An 8,599-nucleotide genomic window follows, 5' to 3' on the forward strand; every position below is an offset into this window, starting at 1 on the left:
TCATATTTCGAGGCAAAATACGGAATTAAGTGCATTGGATCCTCTGAAATCAGGGCCCTGCAGGAGAAATTGTTAGGGGATGAGCTACAATTGTTGATTCTTTGGACTCAATTCTACAGTGAGCTAGGGCAGGGAAAGAATCTAGCTTTCCAGTCAGCCTGTCCCTTTACGAATTTAACGTTCTCTACAGTTGTGGGAATGATATTGCCAACTGGTAGGTGACCACTGGACCTTATTGCCATCTTCTTTTTTGGGGTAATGATAAATTAGTAGGTGTGATTCTTAAGAGATGTTTTACCGTTGTCTTCAAAGCCCTTAGAATATGCAGTTTTCTTGTGTCTGTATTAATATAAAGGCAGTGTCGTCTGTGTACATGTACTGAGGACAGATCTTTTAAGTTAGTGAAAATCATAAAGAAAGCTTGGATTGGTTTTTGCTGCTGAATTGGCCATGGGGAAACTCCACTTAGAATAGGGACAAAAAATTATTTGGCTGTACAGAAAATATCAAGGCAGTTCATAGAGATTTGCCACATGAGGTACTATATTTTAATGTCCATTGTTATTTTCCCTTTTTATTACTTTGCATAGATACTGATATTTTTGCTAGGCCTTACTCCAAACAGTGCTTTCTTAGGTATGTAATCCAATTAAGGGAGTGTAGTATGTGATTTATTACTGGCAGTTGTAGCAAGGGGAGTGATATGCACAAAAGACTCCTACAATGACAGCAAACTACCACTGTTTTTTTCTTGTTACATTCAGTGAAAATACAGAAGTGTCCTTTGCATTCTTGAGAGAAATTAACTGTACGGGAAGTATTGCATTATCGCAGATACCTACTGATCCCAGTTGTTACATTTGCCATTCATATATGCCCCAGTGACTGTCTTCAGTGTGTGTTTTACACATTCGAGAGAGTTCATTTGTGAATTATAAGCTGCAATAAGCCTGGAATCAGATCCGACATTGCATAAATTAATATTTCACGTGTGAAAGGAGATCCCCTAAAAAGAATTGGACTCCCTGGAATTCTAATATAGCTAATATTCCTGTAATTGATTGAATTACTGATTATTTTTCTTTTTACAGTTGTAGTTAAAAGGCATTACTTTTTACTGATAAATCAGTCATTGTAGACTAAAATACACTAACTTGTGGTGCAAGAAAGAACTCCTATATGCTAGCTCCCAAAGGGCAAAATACCACCAAAAATTTGTAAATGCAGTCAGGTGTCAAATGCTGGTATATTCATGACTTAATTTCAGTATCAGTTACCAATATAGGCCACAATAAAGGTATTAAGGTTTCCTGCTCAGCATGGAAACTGGATAGCTTAAATCAAAATATAATGAGTGCTTTTGAGTACTACTCATATCATTAAAGGGAACTGTGGACCAGTCATCTGTCCTTCAATGAATGGCCTAGCTAATCCTGGCAACTTTCCTTATGTTCCATAGATTGATCCTCTCCTCCAGACTTTTTTACTTGAAGTGCAGTCTGTTTTTGCCAAATGGGATTAGGTAGGGTTTTTAAGTCTAGACTCATAGATGCTCGCAATGGGCTTTAAGTAGTAGATTGTAATTTTATAGTGTGACATTTTTCGGATAAGTTCAGTGTAGCAGTCACATTAACCTAACCTTGATAAATTTTGCAAAATTTATATAGCTGACCACATATGTGTATGATGGTGTGAGTCTTCTGTTATGTTCCTGTAGAACTTTTAGGAGTACGAGCTTATCTAGTTTCTGAGCATCCATACAAACACACATCACTGCAGATGTTTCATAGTACGCAATAAATACTTTGTTCCATTTTTCTTCATTAAAATATTTATTTGTCCTCCAAAACATTAAATAAGAAAATTTACACAACTTTCCTATCTGTGCTACAGAACTTACTGTGCACTTGTTCCCTCAAGATAGATATATAAAATACTAACAGAAATGTGACAATCTGGAGTTCTCCATCCTACTGTGATTTTCATCCAGAAGTTTTAAAAAGCTACAAACAAACATCAAAAACAAACCCTTGAAAGGTATTGGACCAAATTTTTAATTCCCTTTTCAATTTCACTAGGACAAATTCTTGTTCATGAGTTTGTGTAAAATCAGGACCTTATGATTTGGCTCACTTTATGAACATTCCTTGACATCTAAAGACTTTTTTTTCTCTAACCCTTAGCGCTGTGCATGCACACAGGTCAGCAGGTGCATGTGTATGCACTTCTGTGAACACAGATACACAAAGTTATATTTTCATTGCAAATATGCATGTGGAATCTGCACACAATAAGCACTGAATAACTGCATGAAAACAAAGGCATCCGTTCATTCTTAGTTATTGAATCTTGCTACTGTTTATTAGATATGAATAGACCAAAATGAACTATCACACTTTTCTGTAGTGACCTTGAGGTGGCAGCAGCATTACATTCAATTCTGCCATACACTAAGTCCATTAAAGGTGAAAGTAAAATTTGCAATAAATCAAAATAATACTGATTGCTATAATTTTATTACCAGAGCATTAAGTCAATAAAACTTATCTGAAATGTCATTTGCATTGTATACAATTTTTACTAGTTATCAAGTATGTTTTAAAAGCATGTTTAAAGCAACAAAATGAAGAAATCTGTGATAAATTGTTGGAAAGCTGGGACTTGTCTAATGGTGTAGTAAAACTAAAGTCTGTTTTGATCTCTTGTATTGTAAAAGACTGTTTCTGAAAGCATTTGTTAGTACAATAATGTCTTATGTCTTGACTAACTATATTTAATGTCCTAATGTCTGATTAAATATTTTCCTGCAAGTTGTCAGGTCCTTTTTCATTTGTGATTTTATGTAGGAAGGTCATCTAATTATATGACACCCTTTCAGTGAAGGAGAATGTGTTTGTTTCTTTTAATAATGAGGAATAATGAAACTTATTTATGTTGGAAGTCAGAGAAATTTATTGGAGAATTACAACATGAGAAATATGAAAATTAAAAAAACCCTTTTAATAGCATATTCATTACCAAGAAGCTTGCAGGTAATGAAATAGTTGTATGAAATCCAGTATATTGGGTGATATAATACTGCTCATGTCAGTTTTCGGGACATGGTTATTATGCATTTCTATGTTGTCAGTTACTGTTAGGTTACTAAATTATTATTAGCTAATTAGTCAAAATAGGAGGCACTAGAAGAAAAGGTTAAAAGCATTTGTTTTTACGAACTTCTAAACCAACTCCTGGCTGGGCAGCCAGTTAGTGCCTAGTAATACTCCACAACAGTTTTGCCATGTGGGTTGCATTGCTGCTCAGATACTGCTGTTCTGCCAGACTAACACGATTTTGGAATAGAATTCAAGAGAGATATCTATTATACAACTTAATGATGCTGAAGAAACAACGTTCAAAATTAGTTACTCTAGCAAACGCAGAAAAAAATAGTTAGTGATGTTATACGTCAATTAAAAACTGATTTGAAGGAAACCCTCTATGTACATGCTGCTAAAGGAGTCCCAATAACTGATTAAAGATAGCTTATGTAATAGTTAAAATAATTCAGTGCTAATTTAATGAGAAATAAGGTTATATTGATTATTTAAGTTTTGGGTTTATTTAATCTTTAGGGTTTTATGTTTCTACTAAGATACGGTATTTAGACCTGTTTACCCTTATATTCTTTATCCGTTTCACTTGTTCTGTTTGTTGACCCGTTCTACTGTGACAACTTTTTCAACTCCTCATGAAATACAAATATTAAATATAAACAAGCACAGCAGAATATTAAAAAGTATATAGCTAAAAATATAAATGTAAGTTGAACTATAGCTTCAGAATGATGTGTTATTAGCTTTAAAAAGCAGACAGAGAATCACAAACTGCAAGCCAAGTGGAGATTACAATGCATGAATGCTGTTTGGGCCGTGCCAGTGGTTACTAAAGCCAATACAAAGCTATTACTTCACTAAGACATAGATGTGGTCTTTTACTACTTCTAATCTGTACTGTAGTTTTCTCTTTGTCACACTTTGTTGTTTCTTAAGTTAATTTCTATGATTTTACAAAATTTCTAAAGGTATGAATGCAGTGAGTGACAAAGCAGCAGAATAACTGAGGTAACAAAAGGATTCCTGTGAGGAATGTAATTCACTGTGATCCTCTTTCTTCTTTCTTTCTGATTTCAACCATATGGCTCTTTATTATCAAAATATATTTACCTCAGAAATAAAAGTAAAGCAACAATATATATGAGCTGAATATAGTTAACACGGAAACTAACGTGATTTCTTACAAGTATATAGAAATGAGGTTTAGAGGGTATCTCTCATATGTGTAGGTCAGGAACTAGATTATTGGTATCTCAAAAGCAGATATGTGCTTTTTATTTTGTCTTTAGAGCATCATAAACACACATTTTGTTGGAGAAATAAAAAACCTACAATTGTCACAGTGAGGGCTCTTTGTAAGTATACAAAATTCAAATAAACAGGTTGTCCTCGGCTTCAGTGGGAGAAGAATCTCTTATAAATGCTGCAGAATATTCCAGAGATTTTGATCTGGAGCCAGTATTTTAGGATTTACTCAAGTGTTGGTTTAACATTCGCCTAATATTTGTGCACTATTGTTAAGTGAGACCTTGTTGTAAGACCTTGTTGTCCTAAATCACAACATTGCTTTCTTAAAAGTACCATTGCTATACTGAAATGGAAGGTAACTGATGTGATTTGTCTCTTTCAGTTAAACTGTGTAGTGTCTGATAAAGGGTATTTTCTTATTTTGTGGAATAATTTGTATAGGAAAGAATATATTGCAAACTGTTCAGTTACCAATACTACTGTTCGGTAAAATCACATTACCTAGAACATTAAAACAATCATTCTAAAACATGATTTATAATTATTTGAACATGTTTGTAAAAAATAGATGACCATTGTACATTTACAGTTGACACAGAGGTCCCTAATGTCAAGAAAGCACTCTTGACCTTGATGGGTAGTTGCAATTCCATTTAAATCAATTGCCAGTACAAGTCAAATGAAGTTCTTATGGCTGTCTAGTGTGCACTTCCCCATTCTTCTGACATTATTGTTCTTCTCCAAGTCATTCTTCAATCTTTTAACAGCTGAAAAGGACCTGCATTCTGCAGCTTTATGGGAAAACAGCACTAAGTTGTACTTCTCTGTGTTTTGAAAGCTTCCACTCTTTTCAACTGACTGTATTTCCAAGCTAACTAAGCAAACCACATCCTTTTCTACATAAAATAAAGTACTCGGTCTGTATTTCACTATTACAGTGAACACAGAATGCATTTTCTATGCCTACAATTTTACTGGTCATTCATTTAATTTGATAGAAAAGAAACTGAACTCTGAAAACTGGAGATGTCATTGTTAGTTTAGCCTTATTAAAAGCTTTCGCTATGTTAAACATGGTATATTCTAAACATCATTTACATTAAAAATGACGGTGAATACAATTTTGGGGGTGTTTTGTGGGGTGGAAGAGAAAGGGACACAGCAAATCAGAAAAATAACTTGAAAATTTGTCCTGTGTTTGTATATGTCTGGATACTTATTTCTTCAAAGGATTTTGGTAAAATTGTAGGTGATGAAAGTGATATGAAGTTGTTAAACATCTTGCACAAAAGAGAAAATCCTTGGCTACACAGAACTTCAAAAATATCCGGGCTTTGTGTTATTAACTTACTTGTAATGTTTTCACTCTTCTAAATGAATTTAAGTGTCTACCTTTAGACAAGTGGGAATATTAAAAGGTCACATCATGGCACAGAGTTTACAAGACTGAAAAATCCCATGTACAGATACTTTCTCAAAGGCAGATAGTACAAACTATGGCTAATCCTCCCCAGCTCCCCTCAAAACCTCTTTGATAAGTAGTCCAAGCTTTCAAAAGATCCTGTATGAATGAGAATAATAGGAAAACTCAGTTTGACTGCTATGTTAGCATTAAATACATACAACAATTAATAAGAATTGATAATGAAAAAAGTGATTCTGGTTGCCAGTGGAACCTGGCTGGGATAGTATTAACAGGTTGCCCCAATTAATGCAAAACTAATCAGCAGTCCTCCATGGAGAAATGCAAATTGTAAGTTGTTAGGAGGCCTATTCTTTTCAATAGCATTTGTATTGCAGCTAATCCACTTAGCAGTGTCTCATGTGTCTCTGTTGAGGTGTTTTTTTTAGGTAGTAATGAAGTATTATTCTTTTCTAACGATTCTATGGATTTCTTTAGTTTCTGTATTTTAACTCTTCTGTTTTTACTAAATATGTAAGTATGTTTGCCTGCTCTTTCGTTCCCATCTCCATGGGCTCAGATTAATGTAAGTGGCCCTATTTTGCTCATTTTCCTAAGGCCCTGGAAAGTGTATTATATGGAACTATAGGTATAGAATTGACCACTTGATGTACAGGAAATGCGTTACATATACTGTCCTCATCTGTGCAACTGAAATGCAAAGATTCTGCTGTATCTGATGTTCTGCCTGTTTGCTGGTGGGCAAGAATAGCTGCATAATACCTGCATTTACTCACCTGTCGTTTTCAGTGTTCAACACAACATGAAACAAACCTTTGTGCTTTGTGTTTTGTTTAGTTAATTTAAAAGTAGTCATAGACAACATTGTTTTGTTGAATGGTCTTTTACTCCTCCTTACAGTATACATGCTTACCAGCAGTTGGTAGGAGGAAACATCAGCTATGGGTTGTTCGGTTCCTCAACAAAAAAACTTGTCCCTAAGCCTGGGTGTTCAAGTACCGCGACTTAATTTCTGAAGAGAGTAGCTGTGCTGAATAGAGAGAGGTAGAATGTGTCCTTCAGACATTGGTAGTATCGTAGGAAGACACATTTGAAGGAAGACACTGAATTGCATTTACCTCCCGTTGAAACAATGACAAAATCGTAACATTTGTCTTTAATTGACTGGAGAAGCAACTTCAGGATCAGTGTAGAAATGAAGAACATTGGAACACTAACACTTGATCTTACAAACCCGGTTTTGATGGCAGTGTAATTATCATCACTTTTAATTAATTATGAAGGGATAATTCCTTTCAGAGCAAGTATAGCATGTAGTATAAGTAAATTTTGTATATAAAAAGACAATGTTATTAAAATGGAATGTTTGGCAAATATTTTGTCCAAAAGTATACACAAGTTGGTCAGTGTTTGTTTTTTCACCATTTTGTTTTGTTGCCACTTTGAAACTAAAGAGCCAAAACATAAACGGTTATAAAATCTCTTATCTTCTGTATACCATTGAATGTTTGACCTTTTATCTTATAAGGTAGTCTTTTCATACATTGAAGATTTTGATCCAGATATGCAACCAAACCTGAACAACTTCCAGAAAAAGAAATAATTTTGGTTTGTGCAGCCTTTTACTCTGACATGAAAGCCATTTCTAAAAAAAAGCCATCTGCTACTTTATTGTTTGATATCAGTGGCAGAATAATGTCCGATTTTAATATCATACTGCTTGGCTATGTACTGCACTAATTTGTTCTGCAACATCAATGAATCAAAGTAGAGTTCCTGATAGAAGAACATCAAAAGGAAATTAATCTCCCTGTGATAGTATTAGTAATTTCAGAATAGACCTGTTTTGCTCAATTATTGTAACCATTGAAAGCCATGTTTTTGTGGACTGTTAGATCAATATCACAACTGCTACACAAATCGAGTGTGTAAGAACAAGGCTGGTACTCTCAGTAGCTGGTCAGGAGTGTCAGTACTGATGGACATGAAGTTTACTGAACATTCTTGGTAGAATTTTGTGGTTAATTAAGGAAAGGCGACATGGAAGTGTGAAATCGGTGGGGAAGAGGGTAAGGTGTCTGGAAAAAAAAGGTCACTTTTTTGTATGTTGGGGAAGATGGTGGGCCTGGCATTAAAGGTAGCATCAGCAGAGTTTGTAACCAGAAATTAACTGTGTGATACTGGAAGAAATTTAGTGCCAATGGAGGCTAATTGATAATAAATTTCAGGGATCTAGATGCATCTCAGGAAAAGATATGTGTAAAAGTACAGCATACTGAAGGTGTCATAATGTGTGTTCAGGATATATCTCCTGAAAATACTGTGTTTTTCAAAAAGTATTTTACTAGTTTTCTTTTTTGTTTGTTTTATATATAATCCTTGTCAGATGATATATGTTTATATATGAATATAATGTTTATTAGAAAGCATGTTTCTTTATGTAGCCCTCCCAAATGTCCATTCAGTTTCATTCACATATTTCCCAAAAAAAAATTCCCTACAAATAGATATAGATACATACAAGATTTGACACAGTAAAAGAAACTGGGCACTTGTAGCTATAGATCCTTCCAAGAGCTAACACGATTCAAGAGTAGAAGAAAGGGTTACTACAGTAAAGCATGCCTGTTGTAGCAACACAGCATGATACCCACAGACAGAGTAGGACTATATTTAGGGTTCCAGTTGTGTGCTAAGAATAGTCTAAATGAGTACAGAGGCCCAAATGTGTGACCGAAATAAATATTGGCAGTATGGACATGTGATCAAAATATCCAGATTTATCAAGAGACTGACTGCAGAACTTCAAGTCAATAGTAATCCAGGTAGG

This window comes from Charadrius vociferus, unplaced genomic scaffold (assembly GCF_000708025.1).
Source record: "Charadrius vociferus isolate BGI_N301 unplaced genomic scaffold, ASM70802v2 scaffold341, whole genome shotgun sequence".
Lineage (NCBI taxonomy): Eukaryota > Metazoa > Chordata > Aves > Charadriiformes > Charadriidae > Charadrius > Charadrius vociferus.